Below are 22698 nucleotides of genomic sequence, written 5' to 3'. Positions count from 1 at the left end.
GAAACTCTTGCTATCTGTTTTTATATTTTGTGCTTGTTTAATTTCATAGTCTATCTTCCCTTTCTTAATCATGTTTTTAGTCATTCTTTGCTGGCTTTTAAAATCTTCCCAGTCTTCTGCCCTTCCACTAGTTTTGGCCACTTTGTATGCTCTTGTTTTTAATTGGATGCCGTCCTTAATTTCTTTAGTTAGCCACGGATGGCTCTCTTTTCTCTTACACCCTTTCCTCCTCACTGGAATATATTTTTCTTGAGAGTTGTGAAATATCTCCTTAAATGTACACCACTGTTCATTAACCATCCTACACTTTAATCTATTTTCCCAGTCCACTTTACCCAACTCTGCCCTTATACCTTCATAGTCTCCTTTATTTAAGCTTAGTACATTGGTTAGAGATCCAACTTTCTCACCCTCCATCTGGATTTGAAATTCAATCATGCTATGATCACTGATTCCGAGGGGATCCTTTACTAGGAGATTGTTTATTAATCCTGTCTCATTACACAAGACCAGATCTAAGCTAGCTTGCCTCCTGGTTGGTTCCGTTACATACTGCTCAAGGAACCCATCCCTTATGCACTCCATGAATTCCTCCTCAAGGCTACCCTGACCAATTTGATTTGTCCAATCAATATGGAGGTTAAAATCACCCATGATTATTGCTGTTCCCCTTTTACAAGCCCCCACTATTTCCTGGTATATGCTCCGACCAACAGAGTTGCTACTGTTAGGGGGCAGTATGGTCCTCACATGCCACTCAACCTCTCCGGCCCAGGAAAAGAACAAAATATACAAACTGTGGAGTCTCACTCCAGCAGATAGTAAATTGTTCCTGGAGGCTTGTTAAATTTTTAATTTTAAATGTTTTAATTTGTTGTCTTACCTTTCCTTTCTGTCTTTTTTCTCTCTCCCTCTTAATCCAATCTTTCTTTCCCTCTCTTTATCTTTCTTTGTTGACTCTAATTGACCCAAGTTAGGGAATGATCAGCCAAGATCTTATTGAATGGCGGTGCAGGCTCGAAGGGCCAAATGGCCTACTCCTGCACCTATTTTCTCTGTTTCTATGTTTCTCAGTTCCTTCTCTGTCATTCCTCTGTTTCTTTCTCTATGCTTAAGTTTCATTGCTTAAGGAGATAGACTGTTGATCTCATCATTCAGCACAGTCCCAGATGCCCCGTTGACCCCATCATCAACTCACACTTGGAGCTGAAGAGCAGGAAAATATCCAACTCATGGCACTCACTGCAAGATGGCCCATCCAGCAAATTCTGGGCTAATACATGGAATTATTACATGCTATCATAATACCAGATGAATCAGACATACCTGTTAGAGATTTAATGAGAGAGATTTTAATCCATTTCTATCCCATTGCTACTGTTAGATCTTGAAGACTTATTTGGAGAGCTAAATCCCAGAATTAGGGAATCAATGGCTTAATGTCAAGCTGGTTGGTTCAAGGAGCAGCTTTAGGCTGTGCCAATTGGAAATATGGATAGGAGCCAGGAATATACAAACTTGTTTGACAAAAATATTCAAAAAAATTAAAAAATGCCTCTTTCAACATGCAATTCTGTTACATTCCAAAATAAAATCTGATTTGCGCCGTAATGCATCAATAACATTGTACCCATTATCTGTACCTTGCATTGATGTCAGCCATCTTGGGATTTCTTAGTCAATACATGAGTGTTTTCTTTAAGATGCTGTGGGCTTTATAAAGTTAACTTCTCAAAGTGAAAAAGGCAATGCAGATGAGCATTAAAAATTTCTCACTGATTTCTTTGGTAGTTCTAGACAACAGGAATATTTGGGGGTCAGTGTATTTGCTTAGTCACTGAGCTGTGACTGTGTCAATCACTCTGCCAAGTACGATCACATATTCTGATGCAGGAATGCAACATGCTGTGAGCTTTACTATAAAGGACAAATCAAGCTGAAGTATAAATGAAAAAGTGGTGCTGATGAGATGACTTTTAAATAAAGAAAGGAAGACGTACATTTATATAACATTTTTCACCACCTTAGGAGGTCACAAACTGTTTTACAGCCAATTAAGCACTTTTTGAAATGTAGTCACTGTGTAGAAAATACGGTAGCCAATTCCCACAAACAGCAAGCTCTCACAAACAGCAATGTGCTAATGACCAGAACATCTGTTTTAGTGATTTTGGTTGAGGGATAAATATCGACCAGGACACCGTGGGATAACTTCCCTGCTCTTCTTTGAAATAGTGCCATGGGATCTTTTATGTCCACCTGAGAGAGCAGACGGGGCCTCGGTTTACCGTCTCATCTGAAAGACGGCATCTCTGACAGTGCAGCACTCCCTCAGCACTGCACTGGAGTGTCAGACTCGATTACGTGCTCAAGTCGCCGGAGTGGACTTGTACGCACAACTTTCTGACTCAGCGGCGAGAATTTAAGTGTATATGGTTAAGCAGTTATGCATTGCATACTCTAGATGGCACAGTTGATGGCATATGCACACACACATGCACACACATTATATATATATATATACATACATACAATTGGACCATAGATACCTGTACACATATATATATATATATAAATTTGGACTAGAACTTATGGTAATGATTCATGCCAGCAGTCTATTTCTGACAGGACTTACAGAAGATGATCTAATTTTATGGTACCAAGGTTAAAATAGCAAATTTCATATTAACCTGTTAACTCATTTGTTATCAGCTGTCCACCGCTCAATTTCAAGGCATTAGCTTCAAAGTTATTTTTACTTTTTATTCCAGTTTTCTCTATCCACAGCACACATCATCCATTATTGATGAGCAGCATGTTGCGAGGTCTTTGCTAATGCTCCTCTGAAACTGGTAGCTGTGACTGAACAGCATTGAATCTGTGTGCTTATCAGACACAGGGCAAAAAATGGCCACTCGAAATAACTGTTTTCAAAATGCAAAGTTATTCTGAGTTTTCAAGAATAGCAACTGTAGAAATTTATTGATGATTATAAGGTTCCAATTAAATCTCAGAGATTCTGCTAACATGGAAGCTCTCACAGTTTACATATTCATTAATACCTTTAAATTCAGTTATTGTCTTATATCGCAGTGTTAACCATCGATATATGTAGTTAGTCAGAGTCTCCTGTGCCTAGTTTCTTCCAACTGCTCTCTGTCCGGAGCAAGATATTTGACTCCATCACCTGGTCTAACATGCAGCAGATCATGGTTTTCTGCAGTTAATGTTTCAATTTGGGCTGTTTCTGTAACAAAACAACAACAGTAACTTGCAATTATACAGCGCCTATAACATAAGAAAACGTCCCAAGGTGCTTCACACAAACATAATCTGACAAAAATTGAGGCTAAGCCAAAGATGGAAATATTAGGAGGAGTGGCATTGCTTGGTTAAAGAAATATATTTTGAGGGAGGGTCTTAAAGGAGGAGAGAGAGGTGTAGAGGTTTAGGGAGGGAGTTTCAGAGCTTTGAGGTTAGATAGTTGAAGGCACGGCCACCAATGATGGGGCAAAGGGAGCGGGGGATACTCAAGAGGCCAGAGTTGGAGGAATGCAGAGTTCTTCAATGGTTGTAGAGCTACATAAGAACATAAGAATTAGGAACAGGAGTAGGCCATCTAGCCCCTCGAGCCTGCTGAGGGGCTCAGCTCCATTTACCCGCCCGCTCCCCGTAACCCTTAATTCCCTTATTGGTTAAAAATCTATCTATCTGTGACTTGAATACATTCAATGAGCTAGCCTCAACTGCTTCCTTGGGCAGAGAGTTCCACAGATTCACAACCCTCTGGGAGAAGAAATTCCTTCTCAACTCGGTTTTAAATTGGCTCCCCCGTATTTTGAGGCTGTGCCCCCTAGTTCTAGTCTCCCTGACCAGTGGAAACAACCTCTCCGCCTCTATCTTGTCTATCCCTTTCATTATTTTAAATGTTTCTATAAGATCACCCCTCATCCTTCTGAACTCCAACGAGTAAAGACCCAGTCTATTCAATCTATCATCATAAGGTAACCCCCTCATCTCCGGAATCAGCCCAGTGAATCGTCTCTGTACCCTCTCCAAAGCCAGTCTATCCTTCCTTAAGTAAGGTGACCAAAACTGCACGCAGTGCTCCAGGTGCGGCCTTATCAATACCCTATACAGTTGCAGCAGGACCTCCCTGCTTTTGTACTCCATCCCTCTCGCAGTGAAGGCCAACATTCCATTCGCCTTCCTGATTACCTGCTGCACCTGCAAACTAACTTTTTGAGATTCATGCACAAGGACCCCCAGGTCCCTCTGCACCTCAGCATGTTCTAATTTCTCCCCATTCAAATAATATTCCTTTTTACTGTTATTTTTCCCAAGGTGGATGACCTCACACTTTCCGACATTGTATTCCATCTGCCAAACCTTAGCCCACTCGCTTAACCTATCTAAATCTCTTTGCAGCCTCTCTGTGTCCTCTACACAACCCGCTTTCCCACTAATCTTTGTGTCATCTGCAAATTTTGTTACACTACACTCTGTCCCCTCTTCCAGGTCATCTATGTATATTATCCCAGCACCGATCCCTGTGGCACACCACTAACCACCGATTTCCAACCCGAAAAGGACCCATTTATCCCGACTCTGCTTTCTGTTCGCCAGCCAATTCTCTATCCATGCTAATACATTTCCTCTGACTCCACGTACCTCTACCTTCTGCAGTAACCTTTTGTGTGGCACCTTATCAAATGCCTTTTGGAAATCTAAATACACCACATCCATCGGTACACCTCTATCCACCATGCTCGTTATATCCTCAAAGAATTCCAGTAAATTAGTTAAACATGATTTCCCCTTCATGAATCCATGCTGCGTCTGCTTGATTGCACTATTCCTATCTCGATGTCCCGCTATTTCTTCCTTAATGATAGCTTCAAGCATTTTCCCCACGACAGATGTTAAACTAACCGGCCTATAATTACCTGTCTTTTGTCTTCCCTCTTTTTTAAACAGAGGCGTTACATTAGCTGCTTTCCAATCCGCTGGTACCTCCCCAGAATCCAGAGAATTTTCGTAGTTTATAACGAATGCATCTGCTATAACTTCCGCCATCTCTTTTAATACACTGGGATGCATTTCATCAGGACCAGGGGACTTGTCTACCTTGAGTCCCATTAGCCTGTCTAGCACTACCCCCCTAGTGATAGTGATTGTCTCAAGGTCCTCCCTTCCCACATTCCTATGACCAGCAATTTTTGGCATGGTTTTTGTGTCTTCCTTTGTAAGACCGAAGCAAAATAATTGTTTAAAGTCTCAGCCATTTCCACATTTCCCATTATTAAATCCCCCTTCTCATCTTCTAAGGGACCAACATTTACTTTAGTCACTCTTTTCTGTTTTATATATCTGTAAAAGCTTTATTATCTGTTTTTATGTTTTGCGCAAGTTTACCTTCGTAATCTATCTTTCCTTTCTTTGTTGCTTTTTTAGTCATTCTTTGCTGTTGTTTAAAATTTTCCCAATCTTCTAGTTTCCCACTAACCTTGGCCACCTTATACGCATTGGTCTTTGATTTGATACTCTCCTTTATTTCCTTGGTTATCCACGGCTGCTTATCCCTTCTCTTACCACCCTTCTTTTTCACTGGAATATATTTTTGTTGCGCACTATGAAAGAGCTCCTTAAAAGTCCTCCACTGTTCCTCAATTGTGCCACCATTTAGTCTGTGTTTCCAGTCTACTGTAGCCAACTCTGCCCTCATCCCACTGTAGTCCCCTTTGTTTAAGCATAGTACGCTCGTTTCTGACACAACTTCCTCACCCTCAATCTGTATTACAAATTCAACCATATTGTGATCACTCATTCCAAGAGGATCTTTTACTAGGAGATCGTTTATTTTTCCTGTCTCATTACACAGGACCAGATCTAAGATAGCTTGCTCCCTTGTAGGTTCTGTAACATACTGTTCTAAGAAACAATCCCGTATGCATTCTATGAATTCCTCCTCCAGGCTACCCCGTGTGATTTGAGTTGACCAATCGATATGTAGGTTAAAGTCCCCCATGACTACTGCCATTCCTTTTTCACATGCTTCCATTATTCCCTTGATTATTGCCTGCCCCACCGTGAAGTTATTATTTGGGGGCCTATAAACTACGCCAACCAGTGACTTTTTCCCCTTACTATCTCTAATCTCCACCCACAATGATTCAACATTTTGTTCAATAGAGCCAATATCGTCTCTCACAACTGCCCTGATATCATCCTTTATTAACAGAGCTACCCCACCTCCTTTCTCTTCTTGCCTATCTTTCCGAATCGTCAGATACCCCTGTATGTTTAATTCCCAGTCTTGGCCACCCTGCAACCATGTTTCTGTAATGGCCACCAAATCATACCCATTTGTAATGATTTGTGCCGTCAACTCATTTACTTTATTTCGAATGCTGCGTGCGTTTAGGTAGAATGTTTTAATCCTAGTTTTTAAACCATGATTTTTAGTTTTGACCCCTCCTGCAGCCCCTTTATATTCAGTGGCCCTTTTTGTTTTTTGCCTTGGGTTTCTCTGCCCTCCACTTTTACTCATCTCCTTTCTGTCTTTTGCTTTTGTCTCCTTTTTGTTTCCCTCTATCTCCCTGCATTGGTTCCCATCCCCCTGCCATATTAGTTCAACTCATCCCCAACAGCACTAGCAAACACTCCCCCTCGGACATTGGTTCCAGTACTGCCCAGGTGCAGACCGTCCGGTTTGTACTGGTCCCACCTCCCCCAGAACCTGTTCCAATGCCCCAGGAATTTGAATCCCTCCCTGCTGCACCACTGCTCAAGCCACGTATTCATCTGTGCTATCCTGCGATTCCTACTCTGACTTGCACGTGGCACTGGTAGCAATCCTGAGATTACTACTTTTGAGGTCCTACTTTTTAATTTAGCTCCTAGCTCCTTAAATTCATCTCGTAGGACCTCATCCCTTTTTTTTACCTATGTCGTTGGTACCAATGTGCACCACGACAACTGGCTGTTCTCCCTCCCTTTTTAGAATGTCCTGCACCCGCTCCGAGGCATCCTTGACCCTTGCACCAGGGAGGCAACATACCATCCTGGAGTCTCGGTTGCGGCTGCAGAAATGCCTATCTATTCCCCTTACAATCGAATCCCCTATCACTATTGCTCTCCCACTCTTTTTCCTGCCCTCCTGTGCAGCAGAGCCAGCCACGGTGCCATGAACTTGGCTGCTGCTGCCCTCCCCTGATGAGTCATCCCCCTCAACAGTACTCAAAACGGTGTATCTGTTTTGCAGGGGGATGACCGTAGGGGACCCCTGCACTACCTTCCTTGCACTGCTCTTCCTGCTGGTCTTCCATTCCCTAGCTGGCTGTGGACCCTTCACCTGCGGTAAGACCAGCTCACTACACGTGCTACTCACATCATTTTCAGCATTGTGGATGCTCCAGAGTGAATCCACCCTCAGCTCCAATTCCGCAACGCAGATCGTCAGGAGCTGGAGGCGGACACACTTCCCGCACAAGTAGTCGTCAGGGACATCGGAAGTGTCCCTGAGTTCCCACATGGTACAGAAGGAGCATATCACGTGACCGAGCTCTCCTGCCATGACTTAACCCTTCGATACACTTAAAGCTGGAGGAGGTTACAGAGATAGAAAAGGTGAGGCCATGAAGGGATATGTCCACGAGGATGAGAATTTTAAATTGGAGGCATTGAGAGTCTGGGAACAGTCTGGGAACAGTCAGCGAGCACAGGGGTGATGTATGAGCAGGAGATGCTGTGGGTTGGGATATGAGCAGCAGATCATTGGAAGAGCTAATATTTATAGAGGGTGGAGGATGGGAGGTGAGCCAGGAGAGCATTAGCACAGTTGAGTCTGGAGGTGACAAAGACCTCGATGAGGTTTTCAGCAGCAGGTGGGCTGAGGCAGGGGCGGAGATGGGTGAAGTTAAGGAGATGCGATGGGTTGTTTTTGTGATGGAGAAGACATTGGGTCAACAGGAATGAAAGGCTAGGGTACGTAGTTTGTGGCTGGGGTCAAAGATGATGAGCTGGAAATTCATCGTTTTACTGCCCAATACCGCCCACTTACCGCCCAGAAATGCGAATTTGATCAAATAAAATCAATTGCTTCCCACTTACTGCCCACGGCTCCAAAAACACAAATTTGATCACTAAGGTCCATTTACTCTACCCCTAAATACCGTCCTGAAAAGTAAGGTCTTACCTGATCTTAGCCGACCTTAAGCGGATGATACGGACGCCATTTTGAAAATGGAAATATTTGATGAAAGGGTGCTGAGAGCTTAACAGTGGGATTTATAGGGAATTGGAATGTTGGCTGAAATTTTTACAATTTCAGCACCAATTTCAATTCAGTCCAAGTGCATCCCTTACACCAGCGTAAGATTGTGTGCGGATTCTGAACAGGTTTATTGAGTATGAAGTGAATAGTGACAGTGTCATGACTTCAGTGTTCATCCACTCCAATGTAAGAACATGATCCGTCTTCCCTGAGTTCCCTCTTTCCCCTCCGATCAACCCCCCCCCCAGTTTCTCTCTCTCTCTCTCTCCCCCCCGCCAGGCTCTCTCTCCCTACCGCCAAAGCTCTCTCCGCGCACCCCCCCTCCCCCTCCCCCAGGCTCTCTTTCTCCATCCTCAGGCTCTCTCGCTGTCTCTACCCAGGCCCTCTCTCTCTCGCTCCTCCAATCTCTCTCTCTTTCTCTCCCCCAATCTCTCTCTCACTCCCAGTCTCTCTCTTCCCCACCACCCCACCCCAGTCGCACTCTCTCTCTCTCCCCCGCAGGCTCTCTCTCTCTCTCTCTCCCCCAGGCTCTCACTCCCCCCCAGTCTCTCTCTCCTTCCCCCCCCACCCCCCACCACCAGGCTCTCTCTCTCTCCCCAGGCTCTCTCTCTCCCCCAGGTTCTCTCCCCCAAACCCCCTCCCCCCACTCTCTCTCTCTCCCCCGCAGGCTTTCTTTCTCTCTCTCCCCCAGTCTCTCTCTCTCTCTCCCCCCCCCCCTCCCCCCCACCCGGCAGGCTCTCTCTCTCTCTCCCCCAGGCTCTTTGTCTCTCACTCTCCCCCAATCTCTCTCTCTCTCCCTCCTGCAGCCCTTGCCGGCCGCTTCTCGGTCCCCTCGTTGAGCTTGGGCCGGAGTGGGGGAGAGACAGGTCGGCAGCTTGGCAGACGCATGCACAGAACTCGGTCGCCGAACAAAAAAATCGCGCATGCGCAGAACTCGGTCTCCGAATTTTGCCAAGTCTAATGGCCTGCACCACCCGCCAACGCCCGCTAGATCACCATGAAATTCCTGCTGGAGGACCTCAGCGGCAGCGGGCTGTAAAAAATGAAGGGCTGCCCGAAGACCGCTGAGAAACCGGCGGCAGCGGGACACCATCAATTTCAGGCCCGATAGCTTCAGTCTTTTGAATGTTTAACTGAAGGAAATTGTGGCTCATCCAGGACTGTATTTTGGACAAGCAGTCTGGCAAACCAGAAGCAGAGGTGGGGTCGAGCGAGGTTGGGAAGTTTGGTCTCATCAGCGTACTTGTGGAACCTGATGCCATGTCTTCGGATGATGTCGCCGAGGTGCAGCAGGTAGATGAGGAGAAGCAGGCGGCCAAGGACAGATCGTTGGGAGACTCCAGAGGTAATGGTGCAGGGGTGGGTAGAGAAACCATTGCTGGAGATGCTCTGGCTACAACTGGATAGACAAAATTGGAACCCAGCAAGGCAATTTTACATGAACAAGTCAATAGCCTGACTCACAACTTGCTACCAGGAGGATTGGTGGACTGACTTTAATCTGGCTCCTCCCTGTCTGGCTTAGTTCATCCTACCAGGAGTTATATTCCCACCAGTGTAGCTCTTAGGTCATAGGATCACGCATGCATTCCACCACATCAAGGGAAGGGAAATATGTAGCAATTCACCGGCTAGTTATAATTGTATTTTTTTTTCAATCATACTGAAAATTTCAGAAATAATGAATTGGAAAAGTAGAGGGTTACAGAAGCCACAAGGATGAGATGTTAAAATCTGGACTATCCAAGAATTCTCTGGCTAAATTCAAAACTACCAATAAATGTACTGGTGGAAGTTTAGAAATCTCTTCCGCAAAGGGCAATTGATGCTAGGTCAATTTTAAATTTTAAATCCGAGAGTGATAGATTTTAGTTAACCAAAGTTATTGAGGGATATGGGGCAAAGGTGGGTGTATGGAGTGGGGTCACAGATCAGCCATGATCTCATTGAATGGCGCAACAGGCTCGCTGGCCTGAATGGCCTACTCCTGGTCCAATGTTCCTATGTGCAAATAAATGGAGGCAGCATAGCAATATCTAAACACATGCATTTCAGTGTGTCAGCTGTGGCTCAGTGGGCAGCACATTCGCCTCTGAGTCTGAAGGTTGTGGATTGTGGAGCACATAAATCTAGGCTGACACTCCAGTGCAGTGCTGAAGGAGTGCTGCACTGTTGGAGGTGCTGTTTTTCAGATGAGATGTTAAACTGAGGCCCTGTCTGCTCTTTCAGGTGGACATAAAAGATCCCATCGAGGATGACTTGCTTCCACATGAGTTCATAGATGTTTCAATGAAGGACCCGATGTTCCAGTCCTGAGCTCTAATTGAAGGGGTGGAAGATGCCTGTGCGTGGATTTTTTTAATGTGTGGTGACCGTTGCACATCAGTCACCACATGGGCTTGACAGAGCTCGGCCTTTATCCAATGACAAGGGTTAACCAGGACGACTGGAAACCTAGTGCGCACACTTATCACAGCGTGGGCAGGCCCGTGCTGCCCCTGGGCCCTTGGCTCTTCTGGGCCCCGTACCCTCATTCGCCACACCTCCGCCATGATCTCTTACCATTCCTCCGTCACAAACCAGTGCAGCAATACTGAAACACTTTAAGAGGGTGTGGACATCAAAATTAGGAAAGCTTAAATTAAGCTTTGATGAAGAGCATGGGAGTTATCCCCAGTGTCCTGACCAATATTTACCCCTCAATCAACATAACAAAAACAGATTATCTGGTAATTATCACATTACTGTTTGTGGGAGCTTGCTGTATGCAAATTGGCTGCGGTATTTCCCACGTTACAACAGTGACTACACTTCAAAAGTACTTCATTGGCTGTAAAGCGCTTTGAGATGTCCAGTGGTTGTGAAAGGTGCTATAGAAATGCAAGTCTTTCTTTCTTTAACAATAATTTAAAAATATGTGGAAATTATATAAAAATAGCAGAGTCCACAGAAAATATAAGTAAAGGGTAATAATTAAAATAGTGATTAAACAGAATAGTTAATTATTGGCCCAGAAATTGCAGTCGGAGGCTTTCCGCGGGCGGGGTGCCTCCGACCTGAAAAATTTCTACGAATGTACCTGGTGATCCCGGAGGTTCGTAGGTTGTGGTCCTGGCCTCGACGCAAAGGCTTTCGTAGAAACACATGTATCCCAGGAGTGTAAGTTTTGTACGCATCACTGGGATTATCTGGGCTGACCCAACCTGTCAGAGTAGGGGGAGCCCCGTTCATGTTTATGGTAATTCCGTACTTATGGAGCTGCTATAAGAATGACTGGGAATACCCTGAAAAACACAGAAACACTGAAAATAACTTTAAAAAAAAACATCACATATTTCAAATTAGTAAAAATTGAATTTAAATTTTTAAAGGGTCTAAAAATGAACTTACCTTAAGTTTTATTGGGCTGAAAATACACCAACCTTGGGCTTTTCGGCGATATTTTTGCTGTTTTTGGCAGAAAATAGTGCGGCGGGAAATTCCCTGTCGTCTTGCACGCCGGTGGTTTTGAAATACGGCTGGGGAGTAGACCGCCGGCGTGCAAGACTGGAAAAAGCACTTTTGTACTATATTTGGCTCAGCGGCGACCCGTAGATAGGACTAAAAAAAAACCCGGGGGGAAAAACCGACGTTGCAGCCCTTGGAATGGCAGTAAGTATGAAGACCTGCAAAGAGGGTAAGTTAAAGTTTTTATTTTTTAATTCTTTTACAGCAATTCACTCGAAAACGGTCTTGTGAATGTTTTGTGATTCTTTATATTTTGTTTTTTGGAATTTTTTGGGGGTGTTTTCCCCCCTCCCTTGGCCCAACTTGCCGCGGTATCGGCCTCGGAGAAAAGTTGCAGAAAATTTGCAGTTTGCGCCGCAAATCCTTGTGCACCGCCGATTTTTACCGCTGGGTGCATTTTATCCCCAATGTTAGACCTCGAAATCATAGCGGCGTGATTAGCGATATTTTTGGCAAAAAATGCTGAAAAAATACTGCTATGACCAAAAAATGAATTTCTAGCCTGAAATATTTAAGTAATTTTTAAAAATGTATTTTTCTGTACTTTAAAAGTCTTACAGCTGCTTTTTTCAGTCATAAGAATTTGAAGGACATTGGCTGGGCAGGAGTTGGGCAAATAGCCTTTACTTTCGGATGCATGCGATTTTTGACTGATCACAAGTGCTGGGTTTGCTTTGCATACCTGAACCCAGAACTTGCTGGGACCCCACGGGCGCATGTGCACCTCCTACATGCCTGTGGGGAGTGGGATTTCAGGACCATTAATTAATTTCAAGACTTGAAATAAAGCAAAATATCTGCTTATTTCCTCATTCAGTTTTTAAACCCTCAACATCAATTTCTTCTATTAGTTTAAATTACATAGAAATTAGAATTATGGAAACAAGCTGTTTGTCTAACCAGTCTGTGTTAGGATGTAGGATATTAAAAACATATGGCTCACATGGGGTAAGGATTCTTCTGGCTACTGTGTACAGAAACATCATAAATATCTTTATGGGGATTGCCTCTTTCTTGTAAAATTGTTTAAAATGTGTTTACAATTTTGCTGGAAATGCCAAATAGAGGATTGATGTCCAGAAACATGTTTGTGATATCATTAGAAATAGTGACCATCCCTGGAAAACCCTCATTAAAAATGACTACCTAATCATCATTAGATTTTAAAGAGTGGGTGGCTGGGTCGATGAAATGTTCCATTTGTTTCAATACATCAACAAAATAGCCCTGCGTCTTTGAGCAGAGAACTTCTTACTTTATCCAACACATAATTACTTACATGCCCATTTACTAAAGTTCATAATGGACCAAAATGATATGGTTCCTGTTCACATAATTCCTCGACTGTTTATACATGGTTTACCAACCTCAGGCGTGGGCAGTTAACATCTGCTCCACATGAAACTGCAATTTTACTATATTATCCAGATTTTCTTTTATTATTTACTGTACAAGAAATTGTATATGTGAACACCAATACATGTGGTCAATGATTGATTTCATGAGGAAAGTTTTCCTTAAGGTTTGTATCACATTGCAAAACAAGAGGGTTTGCAAAATCTTTAATGAATATAAAGGTGTGGTATAAGTACAAGGATGGCTAGAGTAGCATGTGAACTGGACTGAATATGAGAGAATAATACAGATATTAGGCACATTTGGGATCTGCTATTTTTCTTGTTGCTCTTATATAATGTGTTATATATGCAGATTATAGATATACTCTGTGTAGTCACTGTATAGTTGCATAAGATGGAGACTTGTTACCTGATGTACTATCAATAAGGTTTACACTGTGTATATACTATCCTGGCACCACTAGAGGGTGCAACTGGTGGAGACCGGGGTTTCCTGCCCCAGTGGCAGAGGCTGTCCACCAGAGGGCACTGTGGTGGGAGACCTGAGGGTCACCTGCATAGGTGTGCAGGGCCCAGTATAAAAGGCTGCCCACCATGCTTGTGCCTCACTCTGGAGTTGCAAATAAAGGACCAAGGTCACTACAGTTTGAGTACATCACATTGCCTCATGGAGTCATACATAAGTGCATTACAGACATAACATAACGGACCAGTCATTTTAACCCACCACATTATATAATATTAACGATGCACAACTCTGCTGTCGTATCCTATTCTGCAACAGGTCCTACTTGCTGGCCTTCACAGGCGTTTGTTTTTATTCATGGGTTGTGGGCATTGCTGGCAAGGCCAGCATTTATTGCCTATCCCTAATTGCCCTTCAGAAGGTGGTGCTGAGCCGCCTTCTTGAACCGCTGCAGTCTGTGTAGTGAAGGTACTCCCACGGTGCTGTTAGATAGGGAGTTCCAGGATTTTGACCCAGCGACGATGAAAGAACGGCGATATATTTACATCAGGATGGTGTGTTATTTGGAGGGGAACTTGGAGGTGGTGATGTTCCCATGCACCTGCTGCCCTTGTCCTTCCAGGTGGTAGAGGTTGGGGAGGTACTGTCGAAGAACCCTTGGCAAGTTGCTGCAATGCATCTTATAGATGGTACATACTGCAGATACGGTGTGCTGGTGGTGGAGAGAATGAATGCTTAAGGTGCTGGATGGGCTGCCAATCAAGCGGGTTGCTTTGCCCTTGATGGTATTTAGCTTCTTTAGTGTTTTTGGAGCTGCACTCATCCAGGCAATTGCAGAGTATTCCATCGCGGTCCTGACTTGTGCCTATAGATGGTGGAAAGGCTTTGAGGAGTCAGGAGGATTCACCACAGAATACTCAGCCTCTGACCTGCTCTTGTAGCCACAGTATTTACGTGACTGATCCAGTTAAGTTTCTGGTCAATGGTGATCCCCAGGATGTTGATGGCAGAGGATTCCGTGATCGGAATGCTGTTGAGTGTCAAGGGGCGGTGGTTAGACTTTCACTTGTTGGAGATAATCATTGCCTGTTACTTGTGTGGCATGAATGTTACTTGCCACATTAGCCCAAACCTGAATGTCAAATGGAGAGTATTCCATCACACCCGGACTTGTGCCTTGCAGATGGTGGAACAGCTTTGGGGAGTCAGGAGGTGAGACACTCACAGAATACCCAGCCTCTGACTGGCTCACAGTCCTCCAATGCCTCAATTTAATACTTTCATCCTTGTATTTAAATCCATTCATGGCCTCGTCCCCTTTTTATCTCTGTAATCTTCTCCAACCCTACAAACCCTCCCAAGATCTGTTCCTCTCATTGGACTTTTGTACATTACTCACCGTCTCAGCTACATGCTCTGAAATTGCATCCCTAGACCACTCTCTCCTCCTTTAGACCCTCCTTAAAACCCATCTCTTTGATTAAGCTTTTGGTCACCCTTCCTAATGTCTCCTTCTTTGCCTCATTATCCATTGTTTGCGTGAAGCGCCTGGGGACGTTTTTCTGTATTAAATGCGCTCTATAAACGCAAATTGTTGTTATTGTTGTTATGTGGTAACGTCAATATCAATTAAACCTGCAACACTTTCAACAGGAAGCTTGAGTCACTGGCTTAAGAATTGTTAAGCAGTGATAAAAGAACGCATAAATATACCAGCAGTTTTCAGCGTAACGGAGACAGTTTAGTGTGAGTTGAAAGTAATTGTTGAAGCACTTATTCATTGATCACTAATCCCATTCACAGGGATACGAGAGAAAATATGCCCCGTTTGAAAATTATAATTCAAAACCTTCCTGAGCCCCTAACATCAGAGCTAAATGGTTTACAGACAAGTTTCAAATTATAGTGTTAGTGGCACCAACAGTGAACAGGATCTTCACACAGCGTTGCATGCAGGATACAATTAAACTCTAATTCAAAATTCACATTGTGAGTGAGTATACCATGGGCTTCACAGTGCTGAGAGAGCTAATAACAGTGTTTCTTTGTGTTGAACTAGGAGAAGTGAACCAGAGGTCATGACTGTAATCTAAGAAAACTACAAGTTAAATGTAACTTAAGGAGTAACTACTTCGATCAATTTACAGAATAGATTGTGACCCAATGGAACAAATGCGAATTTGACTGTAGGATTTAGAAAACAAATGGGCAAATTCCGTATCCAACAGAGGGTAGAAGACTAAAGTTATGGCACCGAGGGAAAAGAGAAGTTAGAATAGTTTGAGCAGGTCTTATTATGTGAATTAGACAAGTTGAGCAAGATTAGCAGAAAGGCAGTTTTTTTGTTCTTGTGTTTTTATGACCATAAGAGTCTAATGTTAATTTTTGAGAACAAGGTTATACAATAGTTCTTCGACAGTACAGAGTTATTATTGTAAGATCTTCAGATTATTAAACCTAGAAGAATAATTGAATAGAAAAATAAAGTAGGAAATATTAGAAATGAAAAACAAACATACTATAATAATTTGTTTTCTCTTTTCCATAGCATTCTGCCATCTCCATTTACATCCTAGCTAGACTCATCTTTTGTTTCTTAACTTGTCCCATTACCATCTCCTTTTGCTTTGCACATCATCCCTTTTATCTCTTAATCTCTCCTGCCTTCCACCCTATCACAGACCTTCCCTTTTGTGCTTTCCCCATTTCCCTGCTGCTACATTTGCTTAAAAACCTGTTCCATCTCTAACTTTTTTCAGTTCTGACGAAGGGACATCGACTTGAAACGTTAACTCTGTTTCCCTTTCCACGGATGCTGCCTGACCTGCTGAGTATTTCCAGCATTTTCTGTTTTTATTTCAGATTCCAGCATCTGCAGTATTTTGCTTTTATACTCGAATAAAGAACAATTAGGAAGTGAGAAGGGAGTGAGACAGAAAATAATGTTGAAATATTGGAAGGCAGATTTTTTTTTAAAAACCATTTCAGCAGTTCATGCTCTTGTAGAGTTGCATGACTGCAAAGATTAATTATTACTGTAGATGTAATGTTTGGCTCTTTGGATTCAACGTAACTTGGGCATTACGGTACATGCTCCCTTCAATTAAGCTGACTTTACAAATGGACCAAATTTGTTCAGAAAAGCAATTAATATATTTGTTTGCACTTTACACATCCATTGAATTGTAAAGAATTAAGTTAGTACTGTCAAGTACGAATATTAAAGATAATTATAATCAACAAAATCCATAATCCATTACCTTTTTCAAGAAATATCATGACAGATTAATAGTGTCTTCCACCGGATGAAATCTTAAGGCTCAGAATGGACTGCTGAACTGCAGTTTCAATCTGTTCAGTATCAGAGGTACTTTCTCCAGGAATTCTCAATAATATCCTTTGCCAGGCAAAATAAATCAATGATTCAAGGTATCCCATTAGCAAGAAGGTGCTGACAGAAGCTTAGAGATGGTGGAGTTGAAATTCAGCCTCCCAAAAATGACTCTTACCGCCGGAAAGCAGCAGCCAAGCGGCGGAGTCGAGTGGCCGCCGATTCGGAGTCGAATGGCCGCCGCCAGCAAAATTCACCTTGGTAGTTTTTCCGGTGGTCCCCACTTCCACCCCACTGCTGCCAAACACTCCTAGGTGTGTCATCAAAGAGCGTACTGCCAGTCTCCCGCACCTCCACCAAAATTTAGCTCCAAAAATCTTCGAGCCTACAAGCGATGCCCCCGACAGCTTTTTCTGTCGGCGCACTGTGTTTTCAGCGTATGCGACATGGCTGTGTGGCGGCCATTCAAAGGGAGGGCGCACTGCCGCAGCCGCCATTTATTTTTTTTGTTGGCTAACTGCCATGTTGGCCCGACAATTATTCCCCCCCCCCCCCCCGGATTCAGCCGGGTCGCCAATAGGCAGCCTGGCACCCCTCTTGGGTGCCAGGCTATTGGCTCAGCCGAAACCCTCCCTGGTGGCCCAGTGGACCGAACTTAAAGACTCGTAGAGCTCACAGCGGCTCTCCCCTTTAAGTGAAGTCATGACATCATCAGCGCCAGGCTGATGACTAACAGCGGCGGAGACTCTGCCCCGCCTCCACTCCTGCCCCTCCAGAGTGTTCACCACCTCACTGCCGCCCCCATTATGACCGACTTCTGCTCCGCTCCCCAGAAAATGACAAAGAGCTGAATTTCGCGCAAGAAGGCCACCTCATCCACAGCGGTGGTGAAAACACATCAGAGGTAGTAAATGCGACCGTTTCGGGTGGCTCTGAATTTCTACCCTGGTTTCTCAAGCAAACAGGGGATGTCGCTATTTCAAAAACAATATTGGCAGTTAACATAAAGAGAATAAGAACATTTCGCCAGCATGTTGCTCCTCAAAGTCCATGGATCACAATTCCAGAAGTTATGCCAGGATCACATCCACTGGTGTCAAACGCGAAGGGGGATAGGCAATGAGTCCTGATGATAGGCTCCATAAGTCAAGAGAGGAAAATGGCAGAGGATCTGACCAGATTCTTTTGAACGTTCTTGCATATGAAAGTTGTGCAAAGGACTGAAATATTGCCTCTCTTCAAAAAGGGAACAAAGGATCAACCGGGTAGCTATAGACCAGCTAACCTAACATTGGTAGTGGGAAAGCTTTGCGATCATATTATGGGATAAAATTAATACTCAAAAAGATGGAGTAATTAAGGGCAACCATCACAAGGCAAGTTATGTTTAATTAATGTTAAAAGGTTAAGGAAGTAATAGCATGCAGCAGCCAACAAGTCCTCTCCCTCAACATGGGTGCCCGCCCATTCCTAAGGGCTGTTTCGATATCTAGCTGAGAGCCTGGGGATGAAAATCAGCTGAACTCAGAAATTCATCTGGGTTCAGCTGTGCTCCAGTCGAGCACGCTGACCAATTTGTGCTGCAGGGGGGCGGGGGCGCTACTGGGGCGATAATTAAATGCGATGTGGCCGAGGTAAGTAAAATAAAACTTAGCTTGGTGTTCGCAGTGCTGCTTGGTTTTCTTCGCGGGGTCGTGGGCGCGGTCGCTCAGCCCAGCACTCTGCTGATCGCGCAGCACCCCCGCTCCCTCGGTGGTCCAGGTGAGTCCTTTTTAATTTGCAGAGCCTGCAGCCTTTTAGAGAGGGACCGGCCCCTCGCACGCGGCAGTGCTGTGCGGCCCAGTGTGCAGCGCTGCTGAGGCATCCGCCCCATTAGCGCCCCAGGGTGCGCGAGATTTAGAGCTCAAACGGGGGCGGTAATGAATTTTCCCCCCCCCCACCCCATCTCATTATCTCAGGGGAAATGTTTCATCCCAGAAACAATGTGGAAGTATTATTAAGTTTTAAATGGCTGTTAGTCTGCACAACTGTTATATTATAGTGGTGCTACTGCTGATAGTACTTGCAGAGTTCTAGCAGTAAATCTGTGACACTAATAGGTGTTCCATTTTTCCCCTTTCCGAAGCATCAATGGTAGGGAACTGCCACTATGGCTTAAGAAACTGTTTGGTAGCACGTGCCACCTCTTAATCCTTTTTGTGCCATCGTTAAATTCAGCAGAGTTTAAATATGCTAAGAGTGGCCCAGATTTTCTTGCATCAATGAGATCGGTGATGTACACTGTAAGCTTCGCTGTCTTGCATGCCGAATGTACCATTGATAACTTATTCCATTTCGGATTATGATACGGTATAGTGGGCACAGCGATGAATCAGAATTGGCACGGCTGATGGCCAATGCTAAGGTGCCAAGCGGATCGTGTGTACGCTGAGGTATGTGTGTGTGTGTGTGTATAACTGAGTGAGATGTCCATCAATTCTAACTATCACTTTAAACAAAGCAGGCAAGGTTGAGGATGGGCTTGGGACTCCGCACTACTCCAACCCACACTGCAAATCTGAAACCGGGTGAGAAAGTGGTGGGAGAGGCTTGAAGCATGGCACCGGGATCTTGGAACACATATCGCTGTGGTACTCACTGAGCGATGTCTTCCAGCCACAGATGCAATGCTTCTGGCTCAGTTGCTGTTGCTCAGGCTGATTCTAAATGTTTTTGAGGGCATTGGAAGTATGTTAAAAACAACCGATCTTTGAAGCCGCCAGCACCATTATTTTTGAGTAAGTGGCAACTGCTATTAATCCAGGAAAATCGCCATCACCGTTGATTTTATTAGGGGAGGTTGGAACTATGATAATTAACTTCTCACAGTTTTTGGCAATGGTCAGGATGGATGGACACAAGAAAACACGGAGGAACATAATGGGGGATCTCATTTACTCCATCATTTCCTGTTTCTTTCGCGCCGTTCAAGGGTCACTATGTTGTTACAATGGCGCAAGTTCCCAGGAAAATCTCGCCATTATATAGGCAAAAATGTTCATTGGACAATTCTGCTGATCTCCAATAAACAGTGCTGAGTTCATTACTTCCCACCAAAAGAACTCTATCAGACCTCACTGCAATAGCCGCAATTTAAACTAATCACCAAATCAATACCATATGGATTTTCCATGATGTTTTCGAGTAGGTCACATATTAATCACAGCCTTTTACATCATCTCTGACTTTTTTTTTTATTCGTTCACAGGATGTAGACGTTGCTGGCAAGGCCAGCATTTAGTGCCCATCCCTAATTGCCCTTGAGAAGGTGGTGGTGAGCCGCCTTCTTGAACCACTGCGGTCCATGTGGTGAAGGCACTCCCACAGAGCATTTAGTGAGGGCGTTCCAAGATTTTGACCCAGCAACTATGATGGAACGGTGATATATTTCCAAGTCAGGATGGTGTGTGACTTGGAGAGGAACTTGGAGGTGGTGGTGTTCCCATGCACCTGATGCCCTAGTCCTTCTAGGTGATAGAGGTTGTGGGTTTGGGAGGTGCTGTTGAAGAAACCTTGGCGAGTTGCTGCAGTGCATCTTATACATGGTACACACTGCAGCCACGTTGCACCGGTGGTGGAGGGAGTGAAATTTAAGGTGGTGGCTGGGCTGCCAATCAAGCGGGCTGCTTTGTCCTCGATGGTGTTCAGCTTCTTGAGTGATGTTGGAGCCGCACTCATCCAGGCAAATGGAGAGTATTCCATCACTCTCTTTGTTGTGTATGGAGAAAGAGTCAGACTGAACACTGTGAGCTCAAAGTAAAGTGTGACCTTAGTCTTTTATTGCAGGTCTCCAGAGTGCCTCTCTAACCTGTGAAGCCTCCTTAAATACCTGTGCTCCCAAGGGATTATGGAATCCCTTGGGACTCCAGGGGAAGAGCCCTCTGATGGTTGTACAGAGTAAATACAAGTTCACATATATAACAACACTCCCCCCCAAAGTCAATAGTGTAACTATTTACAATGTGAGTCAATCTGGGGCCCTTCTTGCCCTGGTTGATCGTCTCAGTGTGAAAGCTGGTGTTGTTGAATCATTTGTTGGGTCCTCGCTGGGCTGCTGTGCAGCTGGCCTTGCTGGGCTGCCTGGTGTGTTGGGTCCTGCTGGGCTGCTGTGGATGATGGGTTCTGCTTCGTGGTCAACCGTGGTGCCAGTTGCCACTAGTGTGTATGTTGGGGGATCAAAAAAGGTAGGGTCCAAGGTGGGTTGCTTAGGATAGTCCGTGCATCTGAGTTTGATTTGGCTCAAGTGTTTCCGGTGAATGAGTCCATTTGAAAGTTTGACCCGAAACACCCTGCTCCCCTCTTTGGACACGACAGTGCCGGGAAGCCACTTGGGCCCTTGTCCATAATTCAATACAAATACAGGATCATTGATTTCAATCACGTGTGACACATTTGCGCTATCATGGTATGCACTTTGTTGAAGCCGCCTGCTCACCACCTGTTCATGTAGATCAGGGTGAACTAACGAGAGCCTTGTCTTAAGTGCTCTTTTCATGAGTTCAGCAAGGATCCCAGTGAGTGAGTAGGGTCTCGTGCGGTAGCTAAGCAGGTTTCGGGATAGGCGAGTCTGCAGTGAGCCTTCAGTTACCCTCTTCAAGCCTTGCTTGATGGTTTGTACTGCTCTCTCTGCCTGACCATTGGACACTGGTTTAAATGGGTCAGATGTGACATGTTTGATCCCGTTGCGGATCATGAATTCTTTGAACTCAGCATTGGTAAAACATGGCCAGTTGTCGCTCACCAGGACATCAGGTAAGCCGTGAATGACAAACATGGCCCGCAGGCTTTGAGTAGTGGCAGCGGACGTGCTAGCCGACATTATCTCACATTCAATCCACTTGGAGTACGCGTCTACAACCACAAGGAACATTTTACCCAAGAACGGGCCTGCATAGTCGACGTCAACTCTAGACCACGGTTTGGAGGGCCAAGACCATAAACTTAGCGGCGCCTCCCTGGGTACATTGCTTAACTGCGAGCATGTATTACATCTGTGAACGCAGGACTCTAAGTCCGCATCAATACCAGTCCACCACGCATGGGATCTGGCTATCGCTTTCATCATTATGATGCCTGGGTGGGTACTGTGGAGGTCATTGATGATGATGTCTCTGCCCTTCTTGGGGACCACTACTCGATTGCCTGACAGAAGGCAGTCTGCTTGTATAGACATTTCATCTTTGCGCCACTGGAACGGCTTTATCTCTTCTGCATTTCCACTGGGACACTGGACCAGCTCCTGTGAAGCACACAGCTTTTGACTACAGACAATAAGGGGTCCTGGCTTGTCCAGGTTTTGATCTGCCGGGCAGTGACGGGTGATTGCTCACTCTCAAATGCTTCCATAACCATGGCTAGATCTGCGGGCTGTGCCATTTCCACCCCAGTGGTGGGCAATGGCAGCCTACAGAGAGCATCGGCGCAGTTTTCTATGCCTGGCTTGTGGCGGATGGCGTATTTGTATGCGGACAACGTGAGCGTCCATCTCTGGATGAGGGCCGATGCATTGGTATTTACCCCTTTACTCTCGGAAAACAGGAATATAAGTGGCTTACGGTCAGTTTCCAAATCGAATTTTAGCGCAAACAGGTATTGATGCATTTTCTTTACCCCATGCACACACGCTAACGCTTCTTTTTCAATCTTGCTGTAGGCTCTCTTAGCCTTAGACAGACTCCTGGATGCATAAGCAACCAGTTGCAGTTTCCCGAAATCATTAGCT

Source organism: Pristiophorus japonicus, chromosome 10, assembly GCF_044704955.1.
Source record: "Pristiophorus japonicus isolate sPriJap1 chromosome 10, sPriJap1.hap1, whole genome shotgun sequence".
Taxonomy (NCBI): domain Eukaryota; kingdom Metazoa; phylum Chordata; class Chondrichthyes; family Pristiophoridae; genus Pristiophorus; species Pristiophorus japonicus.
This window is presented reverse-complemented; position numbering follows the sequence as displayed.